The sequence below is a fragment of the Schistocerca nitens genome, chromosome 11 (assembly GCF_023898315.1).
Source record: "Schistocerca nitens isolate TAMUIC-IGC-003100 chromosome 11, iqSchNite1.1, whole genome shotgun sequence".
Lineage (NCBI taxonomy): Eukaryota > Metazoa > Arthropoda > Insecta > Orthoptera > Acrididae > Schistocerca > Schistocerca nitens.
In genome coordinates, this window is record NC_064624.1 from 128923334 (window position 1) to 128937096 (window position 13763).

At 38.5% G+C, this 13763-nt stretch overlaps 1 long non-coding RNA gene across 5 annotated transcripts in view; it reads right to left on the minus strand.

Annotated features, from left to right (window-relative positions):
* LOC126213546 (uncharacterized) overlaps window positions 1-13763 on the minus strand; it is a 422558-nt gene that overhangs the window by 288522 nt on the left and 120273 nt on the right. The window contains exons 1-3 of one of the 5 annotated variants that reach the window (XR_007541239.1): window positions 13535-13612; window positions 10029-10197; window positions 9648-9744 (exon numbers count right to left, since the gene is read on the minus strand). The exons of 1 other annotated variant lie outside the window; for it this stretch is intronic. This is a non-coding gene — a long non-coding RNA (uncharacterized LOC126213546). Of the gene's footprint in view, window positions 1-9647; window positions 9812-10028; window positions 10198-13534; window positions 13613-13763 lie in introns of those variants that run through there. 3 more of the 5 variants (XR_007541234.1, XR_007541243.1, XR_007541235.1) reach the window with 3 other exon arrangements.

The window sequence follows — 13763 nt, forward strand, 5'->3', positions numbered from 1 at the left end:
TCAACTAAATACCTAGGAATTACAATTACTAACAACTTGAATTGGAAGGAACACAAAGAAAATGTTGTGGAGAAGGCTAACTCAAGGCTGCATTTTATTGGTGGGACACTTAGAAAATGTCACAGATCTTCTAAGGAGAGGATCCTTACCAGATAGGACTGATAGAGTACATTGAAATAGTTCAAGGAAGGGCAGCATGTTTTGTATTATCGTGAAATATGGGAGAGAGAGTTACTGAAATGATACAGGATTTGGGCTGGACAGCATTAAAAGAAAGGTGGTTTTCATTGCGATGGGATCTTCTCACAAAATTCCAATTACCAACTTTCTTTTCCGAATGTGAAAGTATTTTGTTGGTACCGACCTACACAGGGAGAAACAATCACCGCAATAAAATAAGGGAAATCAGAGCTCGTATGGAAAGATATAGGTGTTTGTTTTTTCCGCACGCTATACGAGATTGGAATAACAGAATTGTTAATCTGCCAGGCACTTAAATGTCATTTGTAGAGTATCCATGTAGATGTAGATCTACTCAATGATAACAAGTCAAAACATTCCAGGTCTAAAATCTTGTTGATTCTGGCCATCCTTTTCTATCTTCTTTAGTTTTCTTTCTTTTTTTATTCTGGCCCGCTTTGTCACACTTCTTCAGCTTTTTCAGCTCCAGCAACATGTTGCCTGCCCACTTTTCACGTGTTCCCCAGTTTTTACGTCTATTCTGCTCATGGTTTTCAATCTGCTCATTACTCCATCATCAAGACATATGGACTCTCCCAACATTCCACCATTTCGTTTATCTCAGCCAGTGTCAGCAGTATCATTGATGTGTGTCGTTACGTGTTGAAATGAACATTTAAGTTTAGTTCCTTTGTTTGTATGTTTGTTTCCTTTTAGTCACTGTTAAAATGCTAACCATTTAAGAACGTGTGTTTTTAGTTGAACAAGTGTTCAAAGCTGGCAGTAAATACACAGCTTCATTTCGTCAAACATTTAATTCAGTTTTCCCAGAGACAACACTCCCACATCGCAATACTGTGCGAGATTTGATTAACAAATTTCGAAGTACGGGTTCAGTGACAGATGCACTGAGAAGTGGTCATCCTAGCGTTTTGTCTGAGGATAAACTACTCGATATTTCTGATAAAATGTCCAGGAGTCCAAACAAGTCAGTAAGAAAACTTGCCCAGGAAATCGAGTTAAGAGTCTGAATAGCCCACACAGCTGTAAGAAATGAAAAATACTGATCATGGCAAGACTGCATTATTGTCAATGGTTCAAAAAATTTTGTTCGACAGAATGGAAGGGATATTCTTAATGAAACATTTTTCACTGACGAGGCGTGGTTTCATTTATCCGGGTCCATGAACTCCCAAAATTCTCGTATGTGGAGTACTGCAAATTCATTGTGTATTCATGAGGAACCACTTCATTCTGTGAAAAAAAAGAGTTGGATTGCAATTTCTAGATGTCAGCTTGTGGGTCCCATGTTTTTCAACAAAACAATAAACGCACAACGATACTGCAGTGATATTCTGTACCCATTCATAGTAGAACTCGTGTTAAGTGGAATACTGAACGGTTATTTTCAACAAGATGGTGCAACCGCGCATCAGCTTGCGCTTCAGTGTCACTGCTTGCTGATGTTTTTGGTGATCGCATAATTTCACAGGGACCTTGGCCTCACACGATTGTCTGACCTAACACCACCTGACTTTCTTCTGGGGTGCAGCGAAAGCTGCCTGTCTATAAAAACCGTCCAAAATCCATCGATGAATTGAAAACTGCAATATCCACTTTCACTGCTTCTGTTGCAGAAGAAGTGTTACACCTTATGTTTGGAAACATGATTAGATGAATTGAATTGCATATTCAACAACCAGGTGGGGGGGACACTTACAACATTTAATGTGAAAATTTGTATGTAAAAATGTATATTCAATTTCACTGTGTTTCATTTCGGTATACTCACTGCGGCATACGACACGCGCAGCTAACAATCATACAGCACTGCGGAGAGTCTTTTTGAACACCCTGTATTTTTTTCTTTTTTTTTTTTTTTTTTTTTTTTTTACACCAGACATAAATTATTTGAGGGGAAACCTTTTTGTATATTCACAGGATACTAGAAACAAAGAAAATTTTATGCTCCCCACCCACCGCCTCAGAATGTATGCCCAGGGACCTCAATACATGGAAATGAAAATTTGTAATAAATTAAAAGGGACCAAGTTGCTGCAGATTAATTTAGGTTCACTTAAAAGAAAGCTATACGAGGTACTGACACTGAAGTGTTATTACTCAGTGGATGAATTCATGCAGGACAAACTAGAAATTTGAGCTGGATACAATATGTTACACATTCCAAGAGCTATGCTTACAATGTTGTTATTTACTGTAGTGCTGTTATTTATTAATGTAAAAATTATTGTAACTGTGTTATAAATTTTTGACATGTCTCCCGTACGCAAACCAAATGGATTGCAAATGGACATGATGAGATGTTGTTGTTGTTGTTGTTGTTGTTGTTGTTTTCAGTCCTGAGACTGGTTTGATGCAGCTCTCCATGCGACCCTATCCTGTGCAAGCTTCTTCATCTGCTAGTACCTACTGCAACCTACATCCTTCTGAATCTGCTTAGTGTATTCATCTCTTTGTCTCCCTCTACGATTTTTACCCTCCACGCTGCCCTCCAATACTAAATTGGTGATCTCTTGATGCCTCAGAACATGTCCTACCAACCGATCCCTCCTTCTAGTCAAGTTGGGCCACAAACTTCTCTTCTCCCCAATTCTATTTAATACCTCCACATTAGTTATGTGATCTGCCCATCTATGAGGAGATATATAAAACAATTCACTGTTCAAGTAATACAAACTGCAACACCCTATCATCTATACATGTACAAAATGCAATGAAAGCTTGACTGCTCCTCGGGTTTCAAACAAAGACCTCAATCATGCTCTTGCTTTATTTTCATGATCACATTAATTCTAGTCTGCAATTCCAATTTGTGGCTTTTAGAAATAGTGTCTCACGAGTTTACGATGCAAAGAATGTAAGCGGTCCGTTATTAAATGTTATCTATGGTTGTCATAACAACTGGTGTAAACTGTGCTGTTTATGCTGATTGTGTCATGATTTCCAAGGTTGGTTAGTGTAGTGTTTCAGGTTATTTATAAACATCCCAACACACCATTGGAAAGCCGTCGACAAGAGGTGCCCGTGAGTAAGTTGAATAAGAACAAATGTAGTGAGAAAGGGAAACTGTGTGCTGTCCTATCTTGTATGCAGTGAATGTAGAGCAGCCGTGGAGCTAGCGAGAAGGGGACCAGTAAAAATGGTATTACAACCACTGGTCATACAGGAGTCGTTTGTGCCTTAGTGCAGCAAGTGTCTCAATCCGAGAACCGTGGAGTAAATGACGCTCCAACAAGGGCGTAATGAACAATTTAACAGCAGTAGTTGTTTATCTGGTTTGCTCTCTCAGGTCCCAAAGTACGCATATACGGACTTTTTGAATGTACTCAAGAGAATGGTATTACCGTAGCAATTGTTTGTTGTGTTGTTAAAAGTAATAATGAAAATGTTGGGCACAATGTACCCGTTTGTGAGAAGTGTGGCTATATATTTAGTAGTGCAGTAGAGAGAACTTGCAAAAGCATTCCAGGAATCTTCACCACAGTTGGATCGACAAGGAGGTGGCACCGAAGGATTCGGACCACCAAACAACTACTCTGAGAAGAGATGATGAAGGTAATACTACTTTCATCTAGCAGCGTATCAGGGTCGGTAAAATATTGCCCTGCTGTATCGGCCAGGGACGCAACATCCTGAAAGTGCTGGTGTAAGATCCACCACAAACACTACAAAATACACATCAGCAGGAGGAAAGGGAAAATACACCCCATATGGCAACTGTGGAAAAGGCGAATAGATAATGCACCAGCAAGTAAGTGCAGAAAATTGATCGGAATCAGAATTACGACTCCAAAGAATAGAAGACAGAAGTTGCCCCTGGCAACCAGCGATCAACAAGTGCCTTACCTCACACGAAACAAGGAATCTGAAATAATTATAACTAAGAGCTTCTTTTGAAAGAACTGTCTGATTAGTAAATCATAATGAATGGAAACTACAATTTACTGCTGGATACCGGAAACAGAAAAAAAAAAGAAGACAGTGGCAGCAAGAGCAGACGTCGGCTTCAACTTCAGCACTGGCTTCGGCAGTTCTACAACAAGCACGCAGTTCACAGTTCCGCAGAAGGGTGAGCCGTGAACATTTAAAAAAAAAAAAAAAGTTGAGACATTTCTGTGAGTGTAGGATTTAATATTAATACTGTCGATTAGTAATAGAAAGTGTATGCCAATCACAAGAAATACGGCAATGCAAAACGAGGAGTTAAGATCGATACTGGAAGGCATAAATAAAAAACAAGCAGAGAAGGATAAAGCGGTACTGGAAGGCATAATTGAAGAACAAGCAGAGAAGGATAAGGCAATACTAAAAGGTATGATTAAAAAACAAGCAGAGAAATACTGGGTAGGATGGAGAGCGGAACAAGTAGAATTAATTTAGTCCATTACGGAACAAGTTACTGAATCAATCGATGACATACTCAACCATAACTAACTTTAATGCACAAGTTAATAATCAAAACATTAAAATCACGGAAATAAATTCTAGAGTAAATGAATTATGAGAATCAGTGCCAATAGAGGTGCAACAAGTAGCTAAAAAAGCGTTAACAGATCATTTACAGGAAAGTGTACATAGATCAACAACCCGACAGTGGACAGGCTATATAGATAATGTGAATTCCCGATTCCAAGTGGTATGAGCTAGTATTCCAGACACAAATAAGCGTATCAAGTCCATACAGGAAAATGTTGTAGCAGGGACACCTGTGCTATACAACATTTGGAGAAACGTTTAGGCCTACAGTTATTCATAGAAAAAGAAGACAAAACAGAAATAAATAATGGCAACATCACTTCTGGGGAAGGTATAATTAACAGTAAACAAGAACTTGATAGAATATGGAAAGCAATAGACAATAATAAAAAGAAATTAAAAAATTGTAAAAAAGAATCTATGACAGGAGTAGATGTAATAGAGGGTTTATCTATAGGTAATGGGTTTAAATTAGCAAAGCAATTTCCAAAGTACAAACCAGACAGTGATGTACACCCAATTTATTTTTTACTAGTGTTTGCCAGATCTTTGCCCAAAAATTGGGATGACTTAAAGAAAATAGATTTCACATAAGGATACGTATTGGGAGAAGCAGTGGAATGGGGAAATGCTCATGCAGAAGAATTTGTGTCTCAAAAGCTTTGAGAGAAAGCACTGGTCTTCAAGTACTCAGGAAAAACAAATCTTAAAGTTATTAGACCCTACTCCATACAATAATTCATGGGGCACATATTAAAAGTATTTGGAATGGCATTTGACAAAATCTAAATACTTAGATGATCCAACAGATGAAATGCACTTACTGAAAGTACTCATTAGATGTTTACCATACCACGTTCAACAAGGAATATTGTACAGAGGGTGGAAAACCGTGAATGAGTTATTAATGTTTATTGAAGTTTTACACACACTCAATACTGAAAGAAATGAAAATTATTCAGTGAATGAGCGAAATATGGGGAATACAAATAACATATCCTTTCCTAATTCCTTACCACGGGCGAAGGAACCTAATTATTGTAGAGTAAGCAGTAATGAAACAGTTCACAGCAGGGATAATGGTTTAAATCACAATAACCCTAGAGGGGGAAGAATTCAGATTGATAACATCAATTCGCAGGTGTTTACACCTCAAAACCAACAATTATGCAACAAAATAACACAGGGATAAACAGCGCATTGTTGAAGTAAGTTCCAATCAGTACCCGGTCATAGTGACGGAAAACGAGAAAAATCTTAGGTCAACGGCCAGAATCCGGGATGCAGCAGAACAACTGTTCTGCTGCATCCTGGATTCTGGCCGTTTATATATATATGGTTATAATAGAGGGAAACATTCCACATAGGAAAAATATATCTAAAAACAAAGATGATGTGACTTACCAAATGAAAGTGCTGGCAGGTCGACAGACACACAAACAAACACAAACATACACACAAAATTCAAGCTTTCGCAACAAATTGTTGCCTCATCAGGAAAGAGGGAAGGAGAGGGAAAGACGAAAGGATGTGGGTTTTGGGAGAGGGTAAGGAGTCATTCCAATCCCGGGAGCGGAAAGACTTACCTTAGGGGGAAAAAAGGACGGGTATACACGCGCGCGCGCGCGCACACACACATATCCATCCACACATATACAGACACAAGCAGACATATTTAAAGACAAAGACAAAGAGACTCTTTGTCTTTAAATATGTCTGCTTGTGTCTGTATATGTGTGGATGGATATGTATGTGTGTGCGAGTGTATACCCGTCCTTTTTTCCCCCTAAGGTAAGTCTTTCCGCTCCCGGGATTGGAATGACTCCTTACCCTCTCCCAAAACCCACATCCTTTCGTCTTTCCCTCTCCTTCCCTCTTTCCTGATGAGGCAACAGTTTGTTGCGAAAGCTTGAATTTTGTGTGTATGTTTGTGTGTCTGTCGACCTGCCAGCACTTTCATTTGGTAAGTCACATCATCTTTGTTTTTATATATATCGTGTATAGTAAAATATCACCTATTAACAATTGGTTATTAGCTGAAGAGGAAAATTTAGAAAAAGTGCAACGCAAACCTGTTTTAATCGGAAGAATAGGAAATAAAGGAGTGGAAATTTACATTGATTCAGGAAGCGAAGTATCAATTTTGGAGAAATGGCTATTTAGTGGAAGAATAAAGGAATTCCTTAAGTTACCTGTTATGGGAGTAAATATTGTAGGTATTACAGGTACTAAGAGCAATGTAGTGAAATGGGAAACAAGGATTACATTTTAAATAGATCAACTTTTGTTTGAACAACCCATGTTAATAGTCCCTAAAATAAATACACAAGTATTACTAGTAGTAGATTGGTTAATGAAATGTGCAATGGTATTAGACTTTCAGAGTGGTTCCTTTAAGTGCAATCTAGATAACTATAGCCTAATAAAGAGATCTTGTGTAAGACAGATCGATGTCAAGGACTAAACGGGAGTAATAATTTATGGTTAATAGCGAATACGAGTTCAAGGAAAAGGATGTAAGTAATCTACAACAAATTGCAAATAAAGCTGATTTGTATGCTAAGGCTTACAAATCTGAAATGTTGTTAACCCTTACTCAAAAGGAAGAGCTATATGGAATATTATGCAGGTATTCAGATGTATTTTCAGACAAACCAGGGAATATAGGAGATTATGTGTGTAGTTTTAAAATCAAAAGCAATGAACCTTTTTTTTCTGTAGACCTTACCCTGTACCTATCAACGTAAAACAGGGAGTACAGGAAGAAATACATAAAATGTTAGATAATAATGTTATAGAAAGAAGCACAAGCATATACAACAATCCACTGTTAGTTGTCAGAAAGGCAACAGGAGGTGGGCGCCTGTTACTAGACGCGAGAACCTGGAATCGTCACATTGAACTGGAGAGAGATTGTCCCATATGCATAAACAAACTACTTGCTTGTTTTACAAAAGCAAATTATTTTAGTTCTGTGGATCTGACGGATGAGTACTGGCAGGTGAAATTAGCTAAAGAATCTAGACCTTATACTGCATTCCTATATGACGGAAAGTCTACCAGTTTAAAGTTTTGCCATTTGGGTTAAACATATCAGCATCAGTGTTTATAAGAGCATTATATCAAGCATTAGGGAGAAAGTTGTTACAAGAGCTATTGATTTATGTAGAAGATATACTGATTGTTTCAGAAACCTGGGAGGAACATTGTGATTTACTTGCAAGAGCAATAGAGAAATTCTATACCAAGGGAATAACTACTAAGCTCGCTACATCACATTTTGGGCGAGAGGAACTAAAATTCTTGGGACATTTCATAGGAATAAGAGGAATTAAACCAGATCCATAACGCATTAAAGCGATTAAAGACTGTCCACATCCACAGAATGTGAAATAGCTACGTTCCTTTTTAGGATTAGTGGGATTTTATAGACGGTATATACAAGGACAAGTCATAGTAATCCACATCTACTATCGCTATTAAAGCAAAAGGCAAAACGATTATGGGATGAAAATGCAGAAAAAGCATTCCAGGAAGTAAAGGATACCCTAGTCAATGCTCCTATATTGAACCATCCAAGTCTTCGTGAACCATTTGGCATCACATCAGATGCATCAGAATATGGCATAGCAGCAGAATTATTGCAAGGGGAATGGGACCCAGAAGAGGGAGAAAATAAAACCATTGCTTTTGCTAGTCCCAGCCTAGGCAAACATGAGCTGAATTATACAGCAACGGAGAAAGAATTACCGTATTTACTCAAATCTAAGCCACACTTTTTTCCAGTTTTTGTAATCCAAAAAACCGCCTGCGGCTTAGAATCAGGTTCAAAGTAAGCGGAAGTTCTGAAGATTGTTGGTAGCTGCCGCCACAACTAACTTCTGCTGTCGAATATACGTAGCGCTACACAGGCATCATTTGCGGGCACAAAGATAAATTCTTCTTATGCTGAATAGTGATTCAGTCAGAAATGAAGCACGGCAACTGACTAGATTTTTTAAATCTAAGATGACTCATTTCTGTGCAGAATGTAATGTACTAAAGAGGCATCTGCAAAGATTTTCAAACTGAGAAAAATTTTTGCCAAACTCTCCTTCAGAACATCATGTATTATTTGGTTCTTGTCAGTCGTTATCAAAGAAAGCAGCAGTATAAGTAACAACAAATAGCAGTCTCTTGCCATTGTTTCACTCATGAGACAATTCCTCTATCTTTTTAATTGTAAGCCGCGGTAGCGTGCATGAAAACAAGCCATGCCACAAGCGGCAACAGGTCGTAAACACTCATTATCAGAATCCGACAAACAATGCACGACACAGTACAATAATACATTTTCAGCTTCGAGTGACGTAAACACCCATAACAAAGAGAACGGCACTTATCAGATCAAAACAAAATAAGCAATCAATTCAAACCATACGATACACGCGGTGTTAGACAAATGTACCTGCTGCAAACTTTGAGAAACATAAATTATCCAGTTTGGCATTGCAAACAAAGTTCATCGCCTATTAATGTTAGCGTGCCAACAGAATATAATAAATCAGGTAGAAATCTCCAAGTTCTTGGTTTCAAATATTGACAAAATGTCAAAACTGGCCAACTCTGGGGTACAGTCATTCATTCGCTAATGTTCTGGGGGAGAATATTTTATGTTGTGGACATCTCTAAGCAATTAGGGACGTCAACCAAAGGCTCAAATTGCATTCATTCACTGATTAAGTCTGTAAAAATTCACTTCATTCTGAAAGTGACAGCAATATTCACAACTACAACAGTAGAAGGAAAGTATAACTTGCAGTACTTCATACATGTTTTAAATTATCTATGCAAGAGGCTAAATGTAGTTAGTGTCCTGGCTCTTCTGTTGCACGATGCAATCAGCAACTGTGAAATGAGTGATTGTAACTGAACAACTGTGTTTTCAGTGTGAACAGCAGGAAGAAAACTAGATGTGATGTCAAACTGACCTGTGGCGAAGCCCGAGGCTGAGGTTTGGTTGGAATGCGACAGTTCCAATCACTGTTTTTCATGTTCACTGTCCATCATTCATTGCACAAATATGAACTGCAGCATGCAAAGTAAGAGACAGGTACAGTGTCACTGGACTTCTGCCATGCAGTCTGCTGTTCAGCTGCCATAATCCATATCACAATTTGAATACATCATGTATAACATCGAAGTAACTAGCAAGCTACCAATGCAAAAGGTAATTGTGTAACCAATATAGTAGGCACTGATTAAAGATTTTATTTTTATAATGCAAGTGAACAAATTAGATATAGCATGCAATAAAAAACACGAGAGTTATTAGGCAGTCGCGAAGCAAACATCCGACAGTTTTTACTTACTGCTGTATGACTAGTTCTGACAGCCTGTTTCACTCCTCCCCCAAATACATCCCCTAGTCCACCTCTGGGAGAATGGTGCAAGCAACTATGGCTTCAAAACAGTTACAGTGGGTGGTTCTGTAAAGCGGCGGAATGGTGAACAGTTCGATAGCTTGCTTCAAACTCTAGCCTAGAACAAAGTTTGTTTAGGTAAGTGCCCCATGTGACATACCTGAAGAATAATTTAACAGTAATAATTTTATTACTGAGTCATTAGGGCAAATGGTGCCATTACACCAATAGATAATTCAATAAATGTTACATTACCCTGTGTAAAAGAAGAGTAGGTTAAGTACTGTAATTACATTTAATCATTTTCCCTTCACATTGCAGAATGGGCAGGCATGAGCCAATCACATTATGTTTATAAGCATGCTTAGTAAATCATTAGACAAATAGTGGTATTTTATTGAATAATTTGTTACCTACATACTAACAACTATAAGCTAAATCCTTAGTATCATGTATAAAAATGTATTGCTTCCTGTAGAGCGTAACATATTTCCTCAACATTTTACTTCTGCTAACAACTGCTTGGTACAATGTACAGTAGTACAAAAGTTTATTGCCTCGACGATCTTTAGCTCGCAGAATGTTGGCTTCTAATGTGCTCTATATGTGAACATTTAACATTTACTCTAATGACCACATGCTGCAACCCCAAGCCCCCCCCCCCCCTCCCCACAAACACCTCACACCAATAAAAAATCAGCAACAAATAAAAACCACAAAATAAACTAAACCCAATCACGCATTACAACTCGAAAACAATAACAAAAAAGGTCCTCTCCAAAATAATCATAAAACAATCCCCCTCCCCACCCACAACCCACCTAAATCCACAACCATTTCCCACAATCCGCCCCCAAATACCAAACGTCCTCAACCACCCACCCTCAGCCTGTACATCTTACCCACTGCCCTCAGAAAAACACAAAAAATACAATAATGCCCAGGGTCACACTTCCAACACCAATACTCATCTAAATGAGATGGTGGGTTAGAAGAGCCACTCTTCCCTCCCTTATAACTGATTGAACCCCCCCCCCCAAAAAAAAACCTCCATTGCATTAGCACATGCACTAGTTCCACAATTTTCAAACTCTAAACTACGGTTTACAACTAAATGATCAAAACCCATCTTCTGCAAACCCCTGTATGACGAAAAAGCATCTGAAACTACAGTACTCCCCTTCTCAATATGCTCTTCAATTAACCCTTCAAGTCGCTCTTAGTGCGCCCCTCCAAAAGCCTGAAATAATAATCGGCATACCCACCCCACAAAGTAACAACCTCCCCACACCCACAAACCAACCAGAGACGTACCTCTCCCATACTTCCCTCTTCCCAAACTGTGACTTGTCTATTTCAAACACTAACCCCGGCTCACCGAACTTACTTTTAGACTGACATACTCAGAACACACTCCCCCACAAAAAGAAAACCAATCTTACAAAAAAGAAAACCAATCTAACACTGTCCTCTCACTCATTACAGTCGCATACACATAAAAACTAATAGAGGACCTATAACAAAAATAGTAAGTCACAAAAACAATCTCTCACAGCCGACCTGGATTTCTTGAACCAGGTACCGCGTCTAATGGAGCTCCAAACACTGTCCTTCTGACACCGACACATGTACACGTCCGTGGTCCGAGACGCCGGAACTTTCACCAACCGCATATCCCCTCGGCAAAACGCCACACTTCACAATTTCCGCTATTAATCCAAACACCTGCAGGAACTTAATGGAGGACAACATATCCTCTCCCATCTCCGCCCGCAACATGGCGCTACTTCACTTTATCAATTTCAATCCTTAGGTCATGAACATTGCCAACAACTCCGCTTTTCCAACACCAAAGCTCAAATGAACCCAATACATCACACACACACACACACACACACACACACACACGCACACACACAACAACAACAACAGTCTTAAATTCCTGGGATTACAACTTTATAATAAATTCAGTTGGGAGGAGCACACCACAGAACTGCAGAAACGTCTTAACAAATCTGTATATGCGATTCGAGTGTTAGCAGACACAGGCGACATAAAAATGAAAAAAAACTTGCATACTTTGCCTACTTTCATTCCATTATGTCATATGGTATAATATTTTGGGTTAACTCTTCAAGTCAAACAAAAGTTTTAATAGTCCAAAAACGTGTAATACACATTATTTGTGGAGTAAATTCACGGACGTCCTGCAGAAACCTCTTCAAAGAACTGGGTATACTTGGTACTGCCTCTCAGTTTATATACTCCTCAATGAAATTTGTCCTAAATAATATATCTCTAATTTCCAACAAACAGCTCAGTTCATACATACAATACCAGGAACAAAAATGATCTGCACAAGGACTTAAAACCACTTTAGGTCAAAAAGGGGTCCACTACTCAGGAATACTCATCTTCAATAACATACTAGCAAACATAAAAAAATTAGTTACAAATAAAGATCATTTTAAAAGTAGCCTGAAAGACTTACTAGTGGCCAACTCCTACTTCACTGTCGATTTTTTAATAAAAACAAATGATGTATTGTATATACTCATACTATTAGTATTGTTATTTCAGCTTAAAAAATTCGACATGTTCCACATCTACGAGGATCCCCTCAGCAAGTATCTATGGAACGAAAAACTAATCTAACCACAACATCCACACGTCACGGGTCGAAGCAGACGGGTGGAATCGGACGCTTCTGTTGACTCCAGAACTCTGGCTACGGTAGAATTAAGAGTCGAGTCAACTGAATTTAGATTAAACAAAAAACATTACAAGTGAAGTTATGGTAAAGGCGGATGCGCATCATCTCTACTACACTTACATAGTTCTGCGCACTAACACGACTTAAGCCTCCACAATCACAACTTCGAGCAATATCATAAACAAGACACGCGAACTACCTAAACAAAAAGAGCATCACAGATGCCAACTACACAACGTGTGGCGACAGGGAGCACACTCATCACCCACGTCGTGCACTATATAGACTCATACTTTCCTGAGCACAGTACTAAGTAACATTCGCGCATAAGAAGCTATCTACAGAAACAAAACTGCGGTTATACAAGTCATACTAAACTTATATGAACTTCAATTTATAAATTCTGTTACTGAATTTCATATTATGACTCCCAAGTACATCAAACAACGCAGTTTTGTGAATCATTTTAATAACACTCAACTAGCTGTTCCAGCCATGGTACGTCATAAGTCTTAAACGTCTTACTGTATTAAGGCAGCATCCGCTGCATGACATAACCACGAATACATACGATTTTTCTTTCGCCTGTAACTCGACTTGTTAACCGCAGAGTATTTTCATGCCGCACTTTTACATTTTGCTCACTCATATTATCACGCAAATATTAAACTTAACTACGTTTAATAATAAAAAAAAAGATAAGCGGAATCAACGGTCAAGAGACAATTATTATATCACTCACATCTTGATTTTCTAAATGTACTCCACACAATACACTTTTAAAAAAATGTCAACCACGGAACATCGATTAAAAGTGAAGACTGTCGTCTGTTCTGCTTTTTTTACGAATAACTACCAGTGATGCCACCCTCTGAAGCTCAAAGTCCCAACCAGTTACTCAAAATGTCCCTTTTCTCTAAAAAGTGTCCCATGGCAAAGAAAAACACACGATGCCTAGGAAAAGTGAGTGA